At 38.9% G+C, this 23859-nt stretch overlaps 1 pseudogene; it reads right to left on the bottom strand.

Annotated features, from left to right (window-relative positions):
• Positions 1 to 950: 950 nt before the first annotated feature.
• Positions 951 to 17102, bottom strand: LOC143641534 (vasculin-like protein 1 pseudogene; annotated as a pseudogene).
• Between the last annotated feature and the right edge of the window lie 6757 nt (positions 17103 to 23859).

Genomic DNA, 23859 nt, shown 5'->3' with positions numbered 1-23859 from the left:
GGAATCCTAGGAAAGACAGCATGAAGTGTTTTTGGCAGGTTTCTTAACATTTGTCTGAATCTTGATTTGTTATCAGAATAGTTCCTTATTTCAGGAGTCAGAGTCTAAAAATAGAAATAAAGAAAACTAGTTGCGGGGAGATCTCAAATATTACCAAAAAGTATACACTGGTCCTTTTGTATTTTTTTTTAAACTGATGCAAAATATTTATTCCAAGTTAGTTATTTTATGCAGTGGTTTTCCCCCTCAACAGACTTATGATATCCACATCTTTTAAATCTGTAAATAATGTTATCAAAATAATCTTTGAAATCTCACAAAAGTTTATATTTTACAATCCACCCTGAATATCAAGGCTGCAAGAATAACACAACATTTCCTGTATCCAAATATTTTACAGCTGTACCCAAAAAGGAAAAAGAAAACAAAAAAACTACATATGTTTTGTTAAGGGCTAAAGTTACCTGAGCAGCCAAAAATAAAATAAAATATCCAAATTATTAGCATTAATTTAATACAATTATAACTTCAATAGTCACTTTGTCATTGACAATGACTGCTTGAGCACAGGGGTGAGGTCCCAAGGGCTGGTAGTAGAAGCTGTTGCTGCAGACCAGTGTCTCCTCCTCTCTGCATTTCTGCACTGCCAGCTCCCATCTGTGCATTGCCCCATATGTACTGTGTGTGTGTATTTAAAAAATCTTTCCCACCACACAAACTTCTATTAAGCAAGTAACAAGGAAGAACAACAAGCCAACTGCTCTTTCTTTGGGATATGATTATTTCCCTTGTGCATGAAATATTCAACAACATAAGAAGAGGAAAAGAACAATTTCTTTTGTATATTTCCTAAACACACAAGCTGAGTTATACTAAGTCAGATTAACTGAGCATTTATATGCCTACTTCCAGGCATCATCATCTGCTGTTTCACTGCTACTGTTTCACTGCTACTCGTTTCTGTGTCTGAGTGCTTCTCCAAGGCTGGAACAGCGTCTCTGGAAGAAGCCATCCTTTCCGAAGCCATTTCTTCTCAGCTGCTCTGTCTTCATGTGGAACTCTTTTAGCTCATCCTCTGTGAGAGGAAGCAATTATCATTTTCAGGATATTCTTGCCATCCCATTGATTTCAATAACCTGTGCTCTGCTTCCAGAGAGTGAGAAAGGACCCCCCCCCCTTCTACTACAGGGAGAGAGACCATTCTGAAGACAGCCTTCCTCCCCATTTTCCTTTGGTTCAGGTGTGCTGTTGTCCTCCAAATCCTCCAGCTTGTCACAGTCTCTGTTCTCTGCAAAGTCTCCATTTCAGTCATCCTTCAGAGTCTTTAGGAATTAACTCTTCCTATCAGTGGTTCGGGTCAACTTAGAAGAGAGGAGCTGATCTCAATTGGAGGGGTAATGCGGGAGGGACTCTCTTTGGGAGAGCTGAGAACTGTGCCACCAGCCAGTACCACTGGTTTGGTAACAGAAATTGGATTGGTAAATGACTCCCAGCCAGAGGAAAGGGATCCTGATTTGTGTTCCATTCTGCTAGATTTCCATGCATTGGGCTTGGAAGGAGGTGGTGCAGGCTTAGGAACCAAGTTCTTATAGACACTTGGAACCATAGTTGATAATTTGTTCTCATTTGCATGGTGAGATCCTGGTGAGGTGAATGCAGCAGAGAAAGCAGCAGCAGGATCCTCTTTGGAAACTTTTTTGGTAAGTAGAATCTTGGAAGGTTGCTTGGCACTAGGTGGGTTTTCCCACACTCCAGAAGGGGTCCCAATAGGTCTGCATGGCTGATTCTGTTTGCCAGCTTCTGAATTCAAAGAAGGAAAGTTTTCCTCTTCAAACTGCAACTTTTCCACCTTGTCTTTCTTTCTTTTCTTCCCTAAAGGTGGCTTTTCTTGAAAGGCACAGCCTTTCTGGAATGAAAACTGCCATTCCAGTGTCAATTGTTCCCTGTGCCACCTCCACTACGCTGGTTCATGCCATCATGACCTCGGGAAGAACTATGCCAACCAGATAGGTTCCCTGTGATTCCAGCATATGCTCCCTTAGAGACACCAGAATCCACAGAATCATGGTGGAAGAGGGAGGGCTGATGCCAGGAATCTCCTGTAGTTTGTAGGGGCCCATTGTTAAAAAAGCCATCAGAGGAATTGTGTCAACACCGGCTCATCTCGGCAGGTGCTCTCCATGTTTTTCAAAGGCGGATGTAGGTGACTTAGCTGACTGTGGTGTTGAGAAATTTAGCCAAGCAGGAACAAAGTCATACTGCGCCTTTTAGGTCCAGTGTCTCTTTTCAGCAAGGTGAGGCATCCAACCTCATGGCCAGGATCCCAGAGTGTAACCTCTGTGGTCCTGTTTTCCGAACTCCTTGAGGCTATCAGCTGGTTCTCTCTTGAGGTCTTCTTGTTAAAAAGGTGCTTAAGCAGTCTGGCCAGCAGCATGCCTTGTGATGAAGCACAAAGAAGCCTGGCTTTGGGTGGCTCACTTTCTGAGTCCCTTTAATTGCTCATCCTAAACTACCTAGTTCTTGACTCGATTCCAAAGGGGGAAGGGGAAAGAGGAAGGGGGAAGGGGAACATAAAAAGTATTTGTTACATTTAAAAAAGGGGTAAGGGGAAACAGCTATGTCTATGTTCACCTCATTCAACTTCCTTGAGTAACGGCACTATGATGTTGCTTAAATAGGTAATAATGGACATTTGCACAGTGAGTGCGAACTGTTCATAACAAGGTCATAGCTATACAGACAGGTGGCCTCAGGTGTGGGCAAGTAATGTCATCAAGGTGATAGACAAAAAAAATATAATATTAAAGCACTATAAAATATCTGAGTAGTCACCTTCAGTGCTGCACCTAGGGCGGGTTTCTCTGGTCCTTTTGTATTTTGAGAAACTATTTGCTTTTGGAAATCCAGCTATTAAATATTTGTTTTGTATTCTAGTAATATGTAGTTAGATGCTCCTCTACTTCCAATGGGGCTGTGTCTTGATAAACTCATCATAAGTTGAAAATACCTTCAGTGAGAATATGTTGAACACACCTAACCTACCAAATGTTACAGCTTAGCAACACAGTACACCTAAGAGTATCAGTTGTTTACTTGTGATCACATGGCAGATTGGTAGCTGCTGCCTGACATCACAAGGGAATACTGTACTGCAAATTTGCTGGTCCAGGCAAAGATCAAAAGTCAAAATTTGAAGTATGGTTTCTACTCAATGCATATTGCTTTTGCACCATCCTAAGCAAACCATCTTAAGCTGAGGACTTACATGTTTTGATTCATTGCCAAGCTATGGATTCTTAAAGAGGAACAGCAATGAGAAATGGCATTCCAGTCTGAGTTACCCCATAGAGTATTTTAGTCTGCACTTGATGTCACTTCTAATATCAAAGAATACAGAATAGACAAGAACTAAAGACAGTCCACTTGATCAAAAGGATGCACCATCCAAAGAGGATAATGATATGAAGTAATTGTTCATACTGGGTTAGACTATAGGTATTTACATTGCATGTCCATTAAATTTTTCTTCAGTATCCCCAGATTCTTCATGCTACCAAAACCCTAGAGCTGGTAGCTTTTTGATTTTATATAGATGAAAATTCTCCATTTCTAGGAGGTACACAAGAATTACCAGAAGATACACTAGAAGAATATACAGTGGAAATAAATGTTGGGTAGAAGAAAACACCTAAAAGGATAAAAGAATCAGGCAACAACCTCTCAATACCTTTGATTACACATTTGCACACGGGATATAGTGCCACCTAGTCCTAGAGTTGTGAGAATCCAATGCTGTGGTAATCATTGTGGTGAAGTACACTGCCAAGATCAAGGTACACTGGGTTTGATGTATCCCAATACGGACAACCCTTCAAGTTTGATGAGGAACAGAAGGTTAGGGAATTGAATCCTTTGACTACTGATACTAGCTAACAACTAATGGAACTTAGATCTGAGCTCTGTCAGGCTCTAATCCCTACTCTATCTTAAATAGCATCTGGCATGGTGCCTGGTACATAGTTTGTGCTTATATGTTTATTCACTCAAGGAAGAAATCTATCAGTAGAAGAAAGTCTTTTGCAGAAAGTGATATATTTTATGGAGTAGTTTTTCTTGTGACTAGAATGGATTCTTAACAGGTGTTGGGGCAGGCCCCAAATAGCTATAATTAGGCTTTTTCACTAGGGCTTCTGGCGGGCTCTATTATGATTTTTAAATTTTTTTTAAAATTTATTTTTTTAGTTGTAGATGGACACAATGCCTTTATTTCACTTATTTATTTATTTTTTATGTGGTGCTGAGGATCAATCCCAGTGCCTCACACATGCTAGGCGATCACTCTACCACTGAGCCACAACCCCAAGCCCAATTATTTCTAATTTTTTTTTTTTTTTTTTTTGGTGGTGGTGTTGGGGATGGAACCCAGGGCCTTGTTGCATGAGAGGCAAGCCCTCTACCAACTGAGCTATATCTCCAACCCCCTATTATGTTTTTAGTATGTAGCTAAGGTCATGAATTGGTTATAGTTAGTGTATAGTCAAGATCATAAACACCCTGATTCAGTATGTGTACTCAAGATCATAAATATTTACTTGTGAGCATACACCCACTTATGTAACCCACTGCCAGTGCCTTCTTTGTTTGGCCTGCATATAAAAAGGCCTGAGGAAATGGCTGGGGGTGAGACTGGCTAGGGGCTATTTCTGCCTTGGAATACTATGCCAACTGTGCCTCACATCTTCTTTCAACTGCTGGAACCCAGAACCTTGCTTTCCGGGCCTGAGCCTCACCTTCTGCCTACACCAGGACTTCTAGGACTGACAAGTAATCATCTGTTTAAAATTGTGTGTTAATTAAGACAGCAAATTTAGCAGAATGAAGATTTTTGAAATTTGCTGTTTAAAAAAAATAAGTACAACCATGCCACTAGTTTTATTATAACTATAGGAGGAAATGTACATTTAACCCGGGGAAATGCATGCTAATCTTGTTATCCAGAGGTGACTTCTAAATTTTAACACCTGCTTTTATTTATGAGAAATTTCAGTATTCATTAATTGGATTTAAAGTGTTTATGGTCTGCTAATACCTATGTGTGAGGTATTGTTTACTTCATTTAGCAACAAAATAATTAGTTATAATTGAGAAATTTGAATTAGTGGGAAGCGTATTCTTTCAGTCACAGTTGGTGTCTTTCAGGACTGTTTAAATCTAGTAGTTATTTATTGCACTTGTGCCAATCCTTAAATTCTCCAAAATTGTCACGATTACTGCCAACGAGAATTCTGTCCTCTTACTAAAGGATCAGATTCTGATGCTAACAAGCTTTCAGAGTTCATCTAAAATGAGAAGTGGGTTTTGAAGACACTTGATGTGTTGTTGGAGTCATCTTTCTAACAACTGATGTGGCAAAGAATACTATTCTCACAATGCACAGCACACATGATAACACTTAATCCTCACTGTTAGTTAAAAGGAATTTCATAAATAGCATAGGCCCTACTGAGCAAATCTTTTTTTTTTCATCTTTCATACATTTGATTCATGTGAGTTATGCTTTTCCATTTTTACCCCAAATACAAATTGCAGAATCACATCAGTTATACATTCACAATGTTTACATAATGCCATATTAGTGACTGTTGTATTCTGCTGACTTTCCTATCCCCTACTATCCCCCCCTCCCCTCCCCTCCCATCTTCCCTCTCTACCTCATCTGTTGTTGTTCCGTTCTCTCCCTCCCCCCCCTTTCCCCTCACAACCTCATATATGTGATTTCGTATAACGATGTGGTTTTCCTTCCATTTCCATGCAATTTCCCTTCCCTCCCCCTTTCCCTCCCTTCATTCGTCTCAGTTTAATGTTAATCTTTTCCTCATGCTCTTTCCCCCTGTTCAGTTCTTAGTTGCTCTCCTTAAATCAAAGAAGACATTTGGCATTTGTTTTTTAAGGATTGGCTAGCTTCACTTAGCATAATCTGCTCTAATGCCATCCATTTCCCTGCAAATTCCATGATTTTGTCATTTTTTAGTGCTGCATAATACTCCATTGTGTATAGGTGCCACATTTTTTTTATCCATTCATCTATTGAAGGGCATCTAGGTTGGTTCCACAGTCTAGCTATTGTGAATTGTGCTGCTATGATCATTGATGTGGCAGTGTCCCTATAGTATGCTCTTTTAAGGTCCTCAGGGAATAGTCCGAGGAGGGTGATAGCTGGGTCAAATGGTGGTTCCAATCCCAGCTTTTCCCCTACTGAGCAAATCTTCTCCCTTTGAATTAATGAAGTCACCACCGGAGGTTATGCATCTGCCCTGGTCTGAAATGTGTCCCTGCAAAAGCATATGCTGTGAACTTAATCCCCTGTGCAACAGTGTTAGGAAGGGGGAATAATAGGAGGTTGAGTGCTCTACCATCATGAATTGATGAGTGCTGATCATTAAAAAGGCTTGAGACTGAAAGTGATTGCCTATCCTCTCACCACCATGGGATGATGCAGCAAGAATGTTCTCACCAGAGGCAGTCCCTCAATCTTGGGACTCCCCAGCCTCCAGAACTGAAAGAAGTCCATTCTTTGTAAGTTGTCCCGTAGCACAAAATGAACTAAGACATTATCCCCAAAAGCTTGCATAGCAGCACAATTCACAATAGCTAGAATGTGAAACCAACCTAGATGCCCGTCAATAGATGAATGGATAAAAAAAAAATGTGGCATTTGTACACAATGGAATATTACTCATCACTAAAAAATAACAAAATCATGGCATTTGCAAGGAAATGGATGGCATTAGAGCAGATTATGCTAAGTGAAGTTAGCCAATCCCTAAAAAACAAATGCCGAATGTCTTCTTTGATATAAGGAGGGTGACTCAAAACAGAGCAGGGAGGAAGAGCATGAGAAGAAGATCACCATTAAGCAGGGATGAGAGGTGGGAGGAAATGGGAGAGAAAGGGGAATTGCCTGGAAGATGGAAGGAGACCCTCATTGTTATACAAAATTACACAGAAGAGGATGTGAGGGGAAAGGGGAAAAAGACAACAAAAAGAGAGAAATGAATTACAGTAGATGGGGTAGAGACAGATGATGGGTGGGAGGGGAGGGGGGTAGGAAGGGGATAGGAAAAGCAGCAGAATACAGCAGACACTAGTATGGCAGTATGTATAAACGTGGATGTATAACCAATGTGATCCTGCAATCTGTACACGTGGTAAAAATAAGAATTTGTATCCCACTTGAATGCATGAAATATGATATGTCAAGATCATTGTAATGTTTTGAGCAACCAATAAAAAAATTAAACAAACAAACAAAAAACAGGCAAAGATGAGCTAGAGTAGCATTGAGTGGGGCTCAAACCTGACTGCACATTAGAATTATCTGGGGCATGTTTACAATGACCAATGCCTGGGCCTTCTTCCACAGACCAGTTACACGAGAATGTCCAAGACTGGGGCCCAGGCATTGGTATTTTTAAAAAAGCTACCAGGTGATTCTGATACATTCCCAAGGTTGAGAACTACTGAACCCTAACATTTGGAATTACTTAGTTTAGGCAATTAATGCAAAGCTGCTTTCATATGATGCCTTTTCAAGAGACAGTTTACTAAATACTCATTTGTTTATATTATCAAGTGGCTCACCAAAATAATGAGAACATTTTTAGTATGATGCTTGGATAACGTTGACAGCAGTTACATAATTCTCCAAGTACCTAATTACTCCACTATGAGAGATAACTGGATGTTTCTTGATTTTTAAAACGAATTGGGGTACAAAGACAATCATTTCATTTTTTTTTTATTGGAGTTTGACTAATATCCTGTCTGGATCGATGTGACCTTGGAATTAAACAGTGAGGAATGCATGGTCCATTTGCCAGGATCTACATATTTTATCTTCTTTAATTGTCCCAATTATGAAAGGCCTGGCTAAGACACCTGCTTGAATCCTAAATGAGTACTTGCCATAATATTGCCCTCCCATTAGTGCTCCTGTCATGGTGTAGCTTCTCACAAAGAATAAAGCTTGTGTAATGTCAAAGAGGCAAAGAGGATGTATGAGTGGCAGGCATTGGAGTTTTTATTCTAAAAGTGTATTATATCATCCATGGGTGGACATTAGCAGAAAGATGAAATATTACTTGAAGCATTTTATTAAACCTGTTTATAATCAGATTTGTGCTTTCCCAGTGACATTTGGATTCAAGGTTCGTCTATTAGACATGGACAGGTCCAGAATGTTAATGCAGGTGAGTTCTTCAATCTCATTTTGGAGGATTTCCATTACAAAACAGATGATTTAGTCAAAGAAAATTTGTTTCTTAGTTTTGACTTTTAAAAGCATCCCAAGAAACCACTTTCTGTCTTCATTTTTGTCCTAGGATGGAAGCAAATATGAGGGCAGTGAATAAGTATTCTAACTAACAGAATTCAATAAATCATTAATTGCTTCCCTACCTCCACCCAGATCTTTTCACTCTAATTGTGAATTTGGGATTCTAAAGTGTTCAGGTCTTGAACCTTGAAGTTATCCCTTCTTACCTTCCCTCTTTTCTGAAGACAGACTATATCTATAGGCTATTTATTACTTTAGGATCAACTTCAAATATCTTTTTGGATAAGGTTAAATTACAGAACTCCAGTAATCTGCAAGACATTTGAAATTTTAACTGCCACTTTTTCATGTATCCATTTACCCACCCAACTAATATTATTGAGCTGTTACTATGTGCCAGGCACATCTGGATCTGTGGGGATATTATGGTGAACAGAATACATGGAAACCCTTCCACTCAAGGAGGAGGGTGGGCGAGGATGTCACAGGTGAAAGTGGACACCAATTACAAATAAACAGCACAAAAGTTGCTCAAAGTTTTAAAATTAAGAAAAAAGCACACACACAAAAAACTTTGACTGAAAAATCTTACTTAGGTAATATAGCCTAAGGAAACAATTATGTGCCCAAATATGCATGTATATCTAGATTTTACCTTATTTTAGCACAACATTGAAAAATAGAACTGATTAAGTAAAGACTTTTAAAATAAATTATTATACATCATGTAATGGGCTACTCTGAAGCCATTAAAGAGGATGCTGCAGAAATGTTTCTAATGACTTAGAAAGATTCATTAAATAAAAATTGCTGGTTTCAAACAGTATGATATGTTTCCTTCAAAACAGTGGATTTAGTGGGAACAATTTTACCTCTGAGAGGCCATTTGTCAGTGTCTGGAGATACTGTTGGTTGTTATAACTGGGTAGGGGTTGGAGCTACTGGCACCTAGTGAGCAGGAGCCAGGGATGTTGCTGAGCATTCTGTCATGCACAAGACAGCCCCACACAGCAAGGAGTTATTTAGTTCAAAATGGTATTAGTGCTGGGTGTGGTGGTGCATGTCTGTGATCCCAATGGCTTGGGAGGTCGAGATAGGAGTTCAAAACCAGTCTTAGCAATGATGAAGTGCTTACCAACTCAGTGAGACCCTGTCTGTAAATAAAATACAAAATAGGGCTGGGGATGTGGCTTAGTAGTTGAGTGCCCCTGGGTTCAATCCCCAGTACCCCCCCCCCCCCCGCCAAAAAAAAAAATGGCATTAGTGTGAAGGTTGAAGAAACCCTACTCTGAAACAATTGCATATAGCATTAAAAGGACAAATATCTTCTGAAGAAATAGGACTGTGGTTGTTTTAAATGTTATTTTTCATGAGTTTATTAAAAAATTAGTTTCTTTTCTTTATTGGTGCATTATAATTAAACACAATAGTGGGATTCACTATGCACATTACAAAATTTGACCAGTTTCTATTACCAGTACCTGCCCTTTCTCTTCTTTCCTCTCTCCCTCCATCTGCTTACTCTACTCTACTGATCTCCTATTAATTCATTCAAATTTTCAACCAGGAAGTATTGACTCTATAATTAGAAACAATTACAAAATCTGAGGCTAAAATCTGGACTCTGCTTGGGAGTTATGTTTTCTGGTGAGGTTCAGGCAACTTTTCCTTTCTATCCCCTCCGTGCCTGTGCACATCTGGAGGCGGCTGCCTGCGAAACCGTCAGTCATATGGAACCTGGGCTGTGCCTGGTTCTGGTTGGCTCTCAGAGCATGAGCTGATTCACTTGCCGGCTTAATCATGAGCTATGTCTACCCAGGGAAGTCATCTGTTCCCTGTTTTGAATAGCATGTTCTTAGAAGCCAGAGGGGCCTCTTCCATCCTTCAGCACAGGTCCCAGAGGACTTGCAAGGCACACAGTGAATCCCTGAATTGCTGACACCTCTACCTTGACAAATCCCATCTAGGTGCATCTGTCTCCAGAAGAGTTAAGATACATGCAGTTCATTGTCTCACTATTTGGGTTGAAATATTGTGGTATAAAAGGCTTCTGATTTAGCTGCCTCCTTTTTCTTAAAGCCCACTATGGAAATAAATATTAGCTATAAAATGACTTTAAGGAGCCCCTACATTTTTTATGTGCAGGGATCCTACAGTGACATTATACTGGTTTGTGGTCTCTGCAGAAACTTTCTCTGGTGATCATTTAGGATTTCCATTACTTTGAATGTGCTCATCCTATTCATCAGGGAATCAATCATTCCCATTCTCTTTGATTAAGAGTCACGTTTTCTTGGAAGGACAAAGCATTGTCAAGTGGGTAGGGCAGATCCTATGTTTTACTGGACTCCTTATTTTCTAATTAGAGCTTGTATATCCTGTGCTAGCCAGCTTCTTCAAATTAATTTACTGTTATTCTTGTAACACATCCACTTATTGGGGACCATGAACTTGTATGCTTGCCATTTGATTACATCTAATGTTCTCCCCCAAATAAAGAGGACAATTAATCCATTAGTGGATGGTTTGTTTCCAGGAGTAAGTGCCAGTTTATGATAATTCCGTCGACACTTGCAGCGCATTAATTTATTTCCCATTCAATCAGGGTTTAAATTGAACTGGGAACAGGAAGAATAAAACCCGCAGTTTTGCATAATTATAATGGAGCAAGTGGAAATAGTCATAGGACTTCAGCATTAGAAACCTCACTGCAAAAACACAGATGGGCTAGGATATGTTGATAAAAATATGTCTAGGAATAAATCCCCTGTAAGCACTGTATTAAATTCCAAATACCTGCAGGACACGTAACTTTGCATTAATTACTTTAATTTTTTTTTTTTTATTCTGTGTGTGGGTCTGAGTAGAAATCCTACGAACTGTGGAGGCACTCCTTGTCATGCTCCATTTAACTTAAATCATTAAATGGTTCAGGAAGTTATTTCTCCCCAGACTTGTCTAGATGGTAAGTTCAATATTTAGTAGCTGTCTCTTTGTGCTTCTCTAACTTTCCCCATGCCAGTGAGTGCTGTTGAAGTATGGGTTTGCCTCGTGGGAAGATGAGCTACCTTGGAATACAGATTTTCAGGTTGGAGTTTGTCTCAAAACTGTAGATTAAGGATTGGGGTGGCTGGTTTTGCTAACTCAAAACTAATAATCCAGAGGCTAAAAAAAAGTAGTGTTCCTCAGGCTAGGAAATTCCTGACATGTCATTTGTTAACTGCTGGAGTTTTGGTCTTAGAGTTTCCCCTCTTCTGCTTCTTAATAAACCATTGCAAATACTGTTGAAATCTCCCCTTCCATACTGTACCCCATTTCCCTCCATCCCAAGAGAACTACTCTTGTGAAGTGGATGTTTATCCTTCTGGGTATGTCTTTGTAATTTTACTTCATTACTGCATATCCACAAATAATATATTACATTATTTTGCATGTTCTTAAACCTTTTTTGGGGGGCATACCTTGACCATGGAGCCACATCCCCAGCCCTATTTTGTATTTTACTTAGAGACAGGATCTCACCTGAGTTGCTTAGCACCTCCCTTTTGCTGAGGCTGGCATTGAACTGGTGATCCTCCTGCCTCTGCCCCTTGAACCATTGGGATTATAGGCGTGCACCGCTGTGCCCAGCTTAAACTTTTAAGGCATGGACTCCTACAATATCCTATTGTACATACATTTTTTTATTAAGGATTATTGTTATATCTACACTTGCATATATATAGATTTACTTTATTAATTTAAGTGATACACAATATTCCAGCCTTAGAATATTTCCCAGTTTGTTATTCATTGTCTTGCTCAGGGAATTAAAACCAGTGCCTAATTTTTCAATGTTGCAAGCGATCAATTAGTAAAAATGCTTTTATCAGTCATGTTTTTGGGATTTGAACTTGAGGCAGACTATCAAGCTTGTACTTTTCTTACTATAAAATTATCTCAAAAGTGATGTATGCTATTATATTCTAATTTAATTTGATGTAACACTTTAAGCATTAAAATTTGGTTATGTCATTTCATCTCCAGACAGGAATTATTCTACTAAATTTTTGGATAAGAAGAGTGGAGGGGCTGAGGCTGTAGCTCAGTGGGAGAGTGCCCGCTTTGCACATGTGAGGCACTGGGTTCAATCCTCAACACCACATAAAAAAAAATAAATAAAGATATTGTTTCCATCTACAACTAAAATTTTTTTTTAAAAAGAAGAGTGGATACAGCATCTAAGGCTAAGCTGTTGATTGCAGCAGCCACAAATGTGGCTGCATTTGAAATGTCCAAATTATGATGTGTTTTAAGTGTAAAATGCATTACATTTTAATGGAATATCTCAATAAATTTTTGGTGTTGAAAAACAATATTTTGGATATGTCAGTTTAAATAAAATACATTATTAAGATTAATTTAATCCATTTTAATTTGCTAGTGTAGCTTCTAAAAAATTTAAAGTTTCATATGGGCTATTGGACAGCTTTGGTAAAGCATTATATTGGAGAGATGAAGTCTGTACTTCTGGATGCCAGGTGAGGGCAGCAGAGAGTTGCTAGAATCAGGAATCCATATAGGAAGGACTAAAGATGTCCCACCCAAACTGAGAGGCTCAGAAAGGCAGGGTGTCAACAAAGGGTTTAGAGAGGGATGGATACAGTGAGGACCCGAGGACTAGATTCTGGCTGCTGATTGACGTGGACTGGAGCTAGGGCAATACAGAGAAGAGAGGGCTCCAATGTTGCACAGCTTTGAAGTCGCACCATTCTGTGTTTGATTCCTTAGTGTCAACTTTGGCAAGTTATTTGACTTCTATAAATCTCAATTTCCATATCTGCAAGTTGGGGATAATATCATTTTTTAATTTTTTGTTGTTTCATGTGAAGAGCTTATGTTTATTGAATATTTCCTATTATCATCTTTTTTTTTTTTTTTAAATGAGTCATTGAGAAAGCATAAGAAGGAGTCTCTTTTCCTTTTGAAGTAGACCCAGGCTGCAGGTCTTACTTTAAACATGGGTTTAAAGTAACCCCAACAAGGCTCAACACCTCTGATCTTCTTTGCATTTTCCAGCAGATATCAGAGGTTTTCTGAGTTGGGATGGGCTACTCTGGAGTTTTACTGTCTTATTCTTTGCCAAACAAAAGCCTCAAACTGTTTTTGTTTTTCTCTCTCTAAGCTGGCTAATATATGCATGTGTTCATCACAGAAGATGCATGGTTTTGTGCTAAGCAAGCACAAGATACACCGATGAAATGTGGTCAGAATGCTTATCATTCCCTGGAGATGGAGGAGAGGGTTTCAGTGATGGTGCTGAAAAGGAGAGGACACTATTGAGCTACTGATTATCCCGTCTTCTAAGTTCCCCAAACTCCCTAGCTCCAATGACCTTCATTTCTACCAATGGTCTCCATCACCTACCAGCAAAGTGACATGCTAAAGTTTATTATCAATAGAATTAGCTCCATTTTCTAAGACCAGAGTTCTGATTTTCCTCTCAGTATTGCCCCACTTCCTACTGCATTCGGGAAGCTTACTGAGCACTCAATATGTGCAAAGATGGGTTTTTCTTCATGGGTATGGACTGTGACACTTGTTATGACTCTTGCATTGATTACCTCTGGTCCCAAGCTCAGGAGATTGAACAGCTTCTATTCCTATTTGCTCTTTGGGTAGATGGCAGTATACACAGCTCTGTCCAGAATTATTCTTTGATCATCTTCCCTTTCTTTCGAGTTCTAGATATAGCTCTTTGGAATGATGTTCCTCGGGAAATATTTGCAACTTAAATAAACAATTAAAAACCAATGACCGGGCATCTGCTTATACTAGGAATATTTGATTCTGAGGATTAATGTTGGATTACAGTTAGATTATTGAAAGAACATTTGGCATTCTAAAGAAAAGCTTTCTGGTGTAGCTTTGGTTTCATAGACCACAAGGCTCACACTGTTTTTCAATGAGCTGTCTTGTGGGATGTGACCCATCAGGAACTTTGCAAGATAATGAAAGTGGTTCAGAATGAAAACATTAAAGCATTTGTTTATCTTTGAATCGTCCTTTTGTAATGTGTATGTGTTGTATATGCCTTATAATTACATAATATGTTAGTAAAGCAATGTCAGAATAATAAATAAATATACGTATTTTGAGGATGAGAAAAGTTTCTTAGTGATAGGGTATGCATAATCAAGGAAATCTGTGGTCAATCACTGTAAGCATTAGTTGGAATTTATGTGATTTCTAATGACAGAAACCACCTCAAACTAGCTTGTGGGAAGAAGGCACTTACTTTCATTGTAAACTGGAAAGAGCAGGTTTGCAGCTAGCTTCAGGTATATGGGGTTCAGTTGCCGGTGAGCCTTCATTCTGTCTCTCAGAATCTTTGTAATGGGAAGGATGGTAAATAGATAGAGCCCTGATCTCCTATCCTTTCAACTTAACTCCTCACAGCAAGGTACCCTCTTCCCCTTTAGCAGAAAAGCAGAGAACACTGACTGACCTGGTGGGTCCCATACCTAGATTTGAACCAATGGCTATGATCAGTGGGAATGGGATATTCTAATTACCTGGATTGATCATGTTCTTGGGGAAGAGAGGGGATGAATTAACCCTCTGGGAACCATGCAGCAAAAGTTTCACCCAGGAAAGAGGAATGGGACACAGGAAAGTGACATGGAACTTGTAGTCTAGATGGAATAGGACTGATTACCATGAGGAGGTCAGTATCCCATCCAAAGATGCTAAGAGCCATAGTACAGTGATTAATTTTTCCTAAAATTAAAAATGGACACGAGAAACTGAAGTATGCTACTGGACTTCTTGATAGGCTAAGGAGAGTTGTATGGTAATGGGTGTTAAGGTAGCACTACTAAGTCTAGGTGAAAATCATTTCCAACGCCCCAAATGACAGAAAGGCTGAGATGTAATAGCTCCCCCTTGAGAGCTTCTGGTCTACTTTCTCTGGGTGGATCTTAAGGTTTCTTTGGGTTACAGTCAGTCAGTCAGGGTGGTCTTGGTTTGCATCTTGACTTGGTCACTTATCAGCAGTGTAGATATGACCAGAAAGTCTCCAGAATCCCACTTATTCATTTGTACCTTCCTGGTCAGAATGTTGGGAAGATTAAATGAGAATACTTAGCATAGTTCTTAGTATTTAACAAGAAGGAACTATTTTACTGATGTTCCTAATGCTGGGATTTTAATTTTCAACCAGTTTGAAATTCCTACAGTTTGGGGTCCAGGCAGGGTGGATACAACTTTGGAAACCCCACTGAGTCCCCAAATAGCCTGGCCTGTAGTAGGTGTTCAATAAATAATTGTTGAACAATGAGTGAAGGAATGAATGTCTCTTATTTTGTTTCAATCATTCCCCAGGGGCTCTATTATGAAATGCTGCTCAGACCTGCAGCTCTACCAAAGGACAAATTATTCTTTGAACCAGAAAATTATTTCTTAGTGTTTTCCCTATAGCTTTCGGAAATGTGGACCAACATTACTGCAGGGAAGCTTTTTAGTATACTAAGATTTCAGCATTGGCTTTGTGCTGAAGTGTAGAATTTTCCACGGCTTATTTTACTACCTTATAAAATATTTTGATCTTGTTTCCCCAAACTAGCCATGAAAGACTGAATAAGCTGTTCTCATTGACTTCTCCAAAGACCCTTTTCTACTACAGAAGGACTGAGAAATCTGACCTGGTCTGACATTGCCTGGGATACTTGAAAGAGCAACTTGAGGATAAACGTTATGGATTTTCAGGCCAACTCTGGACTACTCCTGTGACTCTCAGCGTGGAGGATGTTGCCATGGCAGACAATTACTTAAAAAGACAGGCTGTTCTTTTGGGAAACAGTAACCAAGAGTAAAGTGGTATGCATTTCCCCACACGCTGCAGAGGGTCTCATTTTCAATATCCTACATTTGGCCAAGAATATGCTATATTGGAGCGTTTGCCCACAGGCAAACCAAATAGTAACCTTCTCCAAATGCCCTCAGAACTTCCAGCCCTGGAAAGGTGTTACAGGGTCACCAGAGCTCTTATCTCAAACCCCAAACTGCAGACTTAGTGAAGACAGGGCAATGAGACTGGAAGGGCTGGCCACCTGCCAAGAGAGCATTCCTGTCACCTTGATTTTGAGAGTAAAACAGACAAATGCAGTTGGTGCTTGAGGACTAATTACTGACTGCATGCAAAGTCACTTTGAACTTTTCATTTAGAGATCAGAAAGATTCTACTGGGAAGATTAGACATTCCTTAGGTCTGAACTGCAGGACAGGAATTGTGTTTGAAAACAACAACTTTGCTCGACTGCTGGAGAGGAGAAAAATAAATAATAAGGCTTGTGTGTGCTGGGCAGAAAATAAGGGCCCGAGGCTCTGGACCCAGGCTGAGAAATGGTGGGCAGATGGGGTGTAAAGTAGAGCCCCTGCTGAAAATCAGTGCAAACGCTGTGCATCTCTCTGGCTGACCTTCTGTGGCCATTTGGACGGACGTGAAAGGCAATACAGGCAGGTGGATGAGCCTGCCGAGGCTCCCAGGAGCAATGTGAGCACGAGAAGAATGTGACCAGCCTGCCAGTCAATGCGATGTGTCTCCAAGGTGGTGACAAAAGCTAAAGCGAGAAACATTTTTACCAATAAGAGAGTTGGAAAGATAGGACAGATTCTGGGCAAAGTTACTAATGAAAATACCAACTAGGCTGTCTTCACTCTTTCCTCTGCTCTCTGTCTCCCATCTCTACTTTTAGCCCTACCAGCAGGAGGCAGTGCTCACCTCCATCGGGTGAATTACTCGGCTGTTGATTTGGGGGCAGGGTGAAGAAAAACATCACTAAAGAAGATAATAGTGGGCTGGGGCTGGGGCTCAGTGGTAGAGCGCTTGTTGAGCATGCGTGAGGCACTGGGTTCCATCCTAGCACCACATAAAAAGAAACAAAATAAAGATATTGTGTCCATCTACAACTTAAAAAAAAAAAAAAAGAAGAGTGAAATTAGCTTGTTTATAAGGATGATTTGGAATTTTTTTTTAAATCAATGATATATCAAGAAGTTATTCAGTGCATATACATGGAATGGGGCAAGTCTGATTTAGGTTATGGAAAGTTTTAGAACTAAAGAACTGTCTTCCCCAATACTACGGTTGGTGGCTGTAACCAGGCATTTGTACAGAGATTGACTTTTCCAAGGGCCTTTCTATCCTTCTTTCTTTTTTTTTTAAATTTTTTTTTTTTTTACTGTTGGTTGTTCAAAACATTACGTAGTTCTTGATATATCATATTTCACACTTTGATTCAAGTGGGTTATGAACTCCCATTTTTATCCCGTATACAGATTGTAGAATCACATCAGTTACACTTCCATTGATTTATATATTGCCATACTAGTGTCTGTTGTATTCTGCTGCCTTTCCTATCCTTTACTATCCCCCCTCCCCTCCCCTCCCCTCCCCTCTTCTCTCTCTACCCCCTCTACTGCAGTTCATATCTCCCCCTTGTATTATTTTTCCCTTTCCCCTTGCTTCCTCTTGTATGTAATTTTGTATAACCCTGAGGGTTATCCTTCTTTCTTTTGCGGGTGGAGCAATCCTGCCTGGTTGGTAAGGCATGCAGTATTATTCCCCTGTGACGATGAGACTGAGACCCACAAAGGCCCAACAGACATGCTCAATGCTTTGCTTGACTGGGGGAGAGGAGTTAAAAGACAGAGCTGGTGCTGGAACCCAGTCCTGCATCTTAGTCATCTTCACACTGTCACACAGTGCTACCTTAATTTGGTAGATGCCACCTTCCTCTTTGACCTGATCCAGTGTTTAGACAACCCAGATTTTTCAGAGAAAGGTGCTGGAGACTTCTCAGTGGCTTGGCATTCAGGAGAGCACGTGGGTGATTGTTTGACCAGACTTGAAAAGGGGAATATTTTCTCTTTAAAAATCTTTGTTGTGTGAAAATGGAGAGCATTTGGTAGCAGCCTAGTGCAGAGATAATTAGGATAACTTGAATCAATTGAGCTCTCGGCGGGTAGTTTTACTTCTCCAAAATTATGCTTGGAGAGTTTTAAATGACCAAGATTTCTCAAAATATTGGTAAGTAGAAAATGAACAAATCAAATTCCAATTACTTTTATAGATCTAGTATTGTAGCAATTTTTTTTTTGTCAAATAAGATTACATTTATCCAGGACATAAATATATAGGAGAATGGGTAAAGACAGCTATAACATTAGAATTAATGTTTTGTCTTCCCTTTATTGATATTTAACTTTTTAGCGTCAAAAGACATTCATTAGGTCCTATTTTCTGGGGCGAGTTTCCACGAGTAAAGCAAGCATTCTTAGTTTCTGAAGAGTTCTCCCTTTCTTTAGCCATGGGTGCTGCCCTAGGGGAACCAGTGTTATGGGCAATTCACACCCAAGAAGGACCATGGTTTGGAGCATTCCCTGCTGTGGGCTTTTTGGGAATCAGTGCTCAGACTCTCCCTTGAGACCAAGAGTTGGTTGTCATTGGGTCTTCCAGTCACAAAATGGACAGGGGGCAGGACCCTTGCTATCTTAGTCTATTTCTAAACCAGGGTTCGGATCCTGCCCCCTGCCTTGGTTTGAAGTTTCATGGGGAAATTTCCCTTAATTGACTGGATTCTCAGAGTGGTATGGATTGTGCTTGTGAGCAGGCCTGGGCGGCCATTGGTTACAAGGACCCACAGGCTACACCTGAGTCAGATGGAATTGTTTAGAACATTTCATTGAACTTGAGAACATTTGAGACAGTTAGAAAGCTTCTCAGGAGTTGAGTGCCAAATCACGGTCCAGCTGTGAAACAGGGTCTTGGAGCTGGAGAAGGGCTCAGGGGATAAAACAATAAAACCAATAGGGTGAGAAACAGGTAGACTGGAAAGAGGGTGGGCAATTGAGTGGAGGATGGGTTTGGGGGTGTGTTCCAGGGTGGAAGAAATGAATAAAGAGAAGTTCTAGACTCTAGTCAGAATGGCAATTATAAAAAATAAAAGCAACAATAAATGTTTGTGAGAATGTGGGGGAAAGATACACTCATAACATTGCTGGTGGGACTGCAAATTGGTGCAATGGAATGGAAAACAGTATGGAGATTCCTCAGAAAACTTGGAATGAAACCACTATTTGACCCTGTGTGGAATGAATAGGGCATTGTTACCCTGTGTGCATATATGATTACACAACCAGTCTGATTGTATATTGTGTACAACTAGAAGAGTGAGAAGTTGCACTCCATTCATGTATGATGTGTCAAAATGCATTCTACTATCATCTATAACTAAGTAAAACAAATAAAAAAAAAGAGAGAGAGAAGTTCTGGAAGCCTGTAGAAGCATCTCACAGAAGGGCTTCAAAGCAAAGACAATTTGCAACAAAAACAAAGAAAGAAATGTTTTCTTTTTAAAAAAATTAACATGATTTTTATCTTTGTATATTCATCTAGTAGTTGGCTTGCTATTTGTATTTCTAATTTACATTCCCACCAGGAGTGTATGAGTTCCCCTTTCTCTTCACCTTTCCCAGCATGTGTTATTATTTTTTTTTGTTGATAATAGCCATTCTAATTTGGGGTGAGGTGTTTATGCGGCTTTGATTTGCCTTTCTCTGATGATTAGTGATATTGAGCATTTTTCATGAACTTGTTGGCCATTTGTATATATTCTCTTTTGAAAAATGTCTACTCAGATCATTTGCCCATATACATATTAAAAATTCATTGACCTGTTAAGATTTGTGCATTGTGCAATACAAAAATTGTCTCAATTAAAAAATATGCAAAACAAGAATTTTTAAAATAAAACAATTGGTAAGTCAAAATTTCATTCATTTCTGGGGTACAATGTGAAATTTTGACAAATTTGAAATTTTTGAAATTTTGAAATTTTGTGTAAAATGGCAGTTATTAAATTGAGTTAATTAGAATGTTTATCATCTCATTTATCTATAAATTTTATGGTGATAAATTCTAGATTTATTCAGCCATTATTTTTGGTGAAATGTGAAAAATAATTTTATTGCAAATTGACAATTTATAATTGTATAAAGTGATGTTATTATTTATGAGTACAATGAGTACAAAGTGATGTTATGATTTATGAATACAATGTGAAATAATTAAATCAACCTAGTAAACATATCCATTACATCAATACTTAACATTTCTGTGGTGAGAACATTTGAAATCTATTCTTATTGCTATTTTTAAATACAAAATGTTCTATCATTAACTATATTCATCATACTGTGCAAGAATTCCTCCTGAGATTTTGAACCCTTTGAACACCGTCTCCCCATTAACTCCACCCACAGTCTCTGTAGCCACCACTCTACCCACAGCTTCTGTGAGTTAGATGGCTTTGGCTTCCACATAGAAGTGAGAACACACAGTGCAGTCTGCCGTATAGTTTTTAAGTTTTGCATCCTTTATCCCTTAGTCAATACGTTATTGTAGACTCTATCACCTTGTGGTGCAATAGATTTAAATACTTAACTTGCCTACCCTCTGAAAATTTGTACCCTTTGACTAAAAACTCCCCATTCTTTTCCTTTACTCTTCCCAGTCCCTTGTAACCACCATTTAAATATCTACATCCATGAACTTTTTCAGATTACACATATAAATGAGATCTGGTTGTATTTATCTTTTTGTGCCTGGGTTATTTTTTAATACTAAAATCCTCTAGATTTATCTATGTTTTTGCAAATGACAGGATTTTTCCCCCTTTGAAAGGCCAAATAGTATTTTACTATGCATATATAAAGGAGTTTCTTTATTCACTCATCCACTGATGGACACTTAAGTTGATTCCATATCTTGGCTGTTATGGGCAAATCCTGCAATGAACATGGAAGTGCAGATATCCTTTGGGCATATGCTCTCAACTTCTTGGGATATATACCCCTATAGTGGGATTGCTGCATCATGTGGTGGTTCTTTCTTTCTTTCTTTTTAATATTTATTTATTTTTAGTTGTAGTTGGACACAGTGTTTTTATTTTATTTATTTATTTTTATGTGGTGCTGAGGATTGAACCTAGTGCCTTGCATGTGCTAGGCGAGAGCTCTACAGCTGAGCCACAACCCCAGCCCCATCTATTTTTATTTTTTGAGGAACCTCCATACTGTTTTCCATAATGGTGTTTGTGAATTACATTCTCACCAATGAGGTACAAGAATTTCCTTTTCTTCAAATCCTCACACACACTCATTTTATAAATGTTACCCAACCAGGAATGAGGTGATATCTTCATGTGGCCTAAATGTTCATTTCCCTAATGATTGATACCAAACATGTTTTCAAGTGTCTTTTTGGCCATTTGTATGTCTTCTTTTGAGAAATAGCCCTTCAGACAGACCTGTTTTAGTCAGCTTTTTTGCTGGTGTGACCAAAAGACCTGATAAGAACAGTAGAGGGGAGAGGAAGTTTATTCGGAGCTCAAGGTTTCAGAGGTCTCAGTCCATAGATGGTCAACTCCCTTGCTCTGGGCCTGAGGTGAGGCAGAGCATCATGGCAGAAAGGGATGGCAGAGGAAAAGCAGGTTGGGGCAGGGAGAGCATTCCATTCACTAGGGATAGAATACATACCCTAAAGTCGTGCCCCAGTGACTCACCTCCTCCCACACCCCTACACACCCTGCCTATAGTTTCTAACACTCAGTCCCCATAATTAGCACACTAATTAGATTAAGGCTCTCAAGGCTTTTTGACCATTTTAAAGTGAATTATTTGCTTTATTGTTATTAAGTTGGGTTCCTTACACATTTTTGATATTAACTCATTCTCAGGTGTATGGTTTGCGAATCTTTTCTCCCAGTGGGCTTGCTTTCTTTTAACTTTGTGAGTTGTTTCCTTTGCTGTGAAGAAGCTCTTTAGTTTGAGGTTATCCACTTTGTCTATTTTTGCTTTCTGTTGCCTGTGGTTTTGGAGTCATATCCAAACAAACCGTTGCCCAGACTCACGTTGTGGAACTTTCCTGTGTTTACTTTGAGTAGTTTTATAGGTCAGGTTTTAATGTTTGTGTCATCCAATTATTTTTTACGTAATCCATTTTGAATTGATTTTGTACATGGTTAGAGAGAAGGATTCACTTTTATTCTTCTGCATGCGACTCCAGTTTTTCCAATACCATTTATTGAAGAGATTGTCCTTTCCCCATTTTATGTTCTTGATGTTTTTATTAAATGTGTGGGTTATTTCTGGACTTTCTATCCTATTCCTTTAGTTGATACATCTATTTCTTCCAATTTATGAACAGGGACTAGTTTTCTGTTTATTTGTGGTTAATCAATTTTTTCACCAGTGGTTTATTGTTTTCATATATAGTTCCACCTTCTTGGCAAAATTTATAGTTAAATATTTACATTTTTCATTGGCTTTGTAAATAGTATTTTCTCCCTTAATTTCCCTTTCAGATGTTCATTATTAGTATTCAGAGATGCTATTGATTTTGTATCCTGCAAATTTACTAAATTCATTTATTAGTTCTAATCTTAGTGGATTCATTAGGGTTTTCTTATATATAAAGATCAGCAAGTAGAGATAACTTCTTTTACTATTAGGATAGTTTTGCTTTCTTTCTCTCTTCTAATTGATCTATTTAGGAGTATGTTGAAAAGAAGTGGTGGGGGTGTACATCCTTGGCTTGCCCCTGATCTTAGATAGCTAAGGGTTTGTCATATATAGCTTTTATTATGTTGAGGTACATTCCCTCTATGCCTAATCTGTTAAGATTCTATACTTCTGTTTTTTTTTTTCCCATGAAAGACTGTTGAATTTTATTAGATGAAAAGATTATATGGTTTTGATTCTTCATTTTGTTAATGTGGCTTAATCACGTTGAGGGATTCATTATGCTGTACATCCCAGGATAAATCCCACCTGATCACGGTGAATGATTCTTTTAATGTGTTGTTGGATTTAGTTTGTAATATTTTGTTGAGGATTTTTACATCTATGTTCATTAGATATAGTAACCTGTAATTTTTTTTTTTGTACTGTCCCTATATGGCTTTGGCAACAGAGTAATGCTGGCCTTGTAAAATGAGTTTCGAAATGTTTTCTCCACTATGATTTTTGGAAGAGTTTGAGAAGAATTGGTATTAACTCTTCTTTAAATATTTGGTAGCATTCATCAGTGAAACCATCCAGTCATGGGCTTTTCTATGTTGAGGAACTTTTGAACTTTTGTTTTTTTGTTTTTCTTTTTGATACCAGAGATTGAACCCAAGGTGCTTAACCACTGAGCAGTAACCCCTGCCCTTTTTATTTTTCATTTTGATACAGGGTCTCACTAAGTTGCTTAGGGCCTTGCTAAGTTGCTGAGGCTGGTCTTGAACATGGAATCCCCCGGTCTCAGCTTCCCTAGCCACTGGGATTATAGGTATGTGCTACTTATGCTGGGCTGACAAGGAACATTTTTATGAGTGATTCCATCTCAGCACCTACTTGTTATTGGTCATATTTTTTTTTATTTCTTCATGACTTGGTCTTGATAGATTGTATGTTTCCAGGAATTCATCCATTTCTTTTTT

This window comes from Callospermophilus lateralis, chromosome 3 (assembly GCF_048772815.1).
Source record: "Callospermophilus lateralis isolate mCalLat2 chromosome 3, mCalLat2.hap1, whole genome shotgun sequence".
In the NCBI taxonomy this organism is placed as follows: Eukaryota; Metazoa; Chordata; class Mammalia; order Rodentia; family Sciuridae; genus Callospermophilus; species Callospermophilus lateralis.
This window is presented reverse-complemented; position numbering and strand designations above follow the sequence as displayed.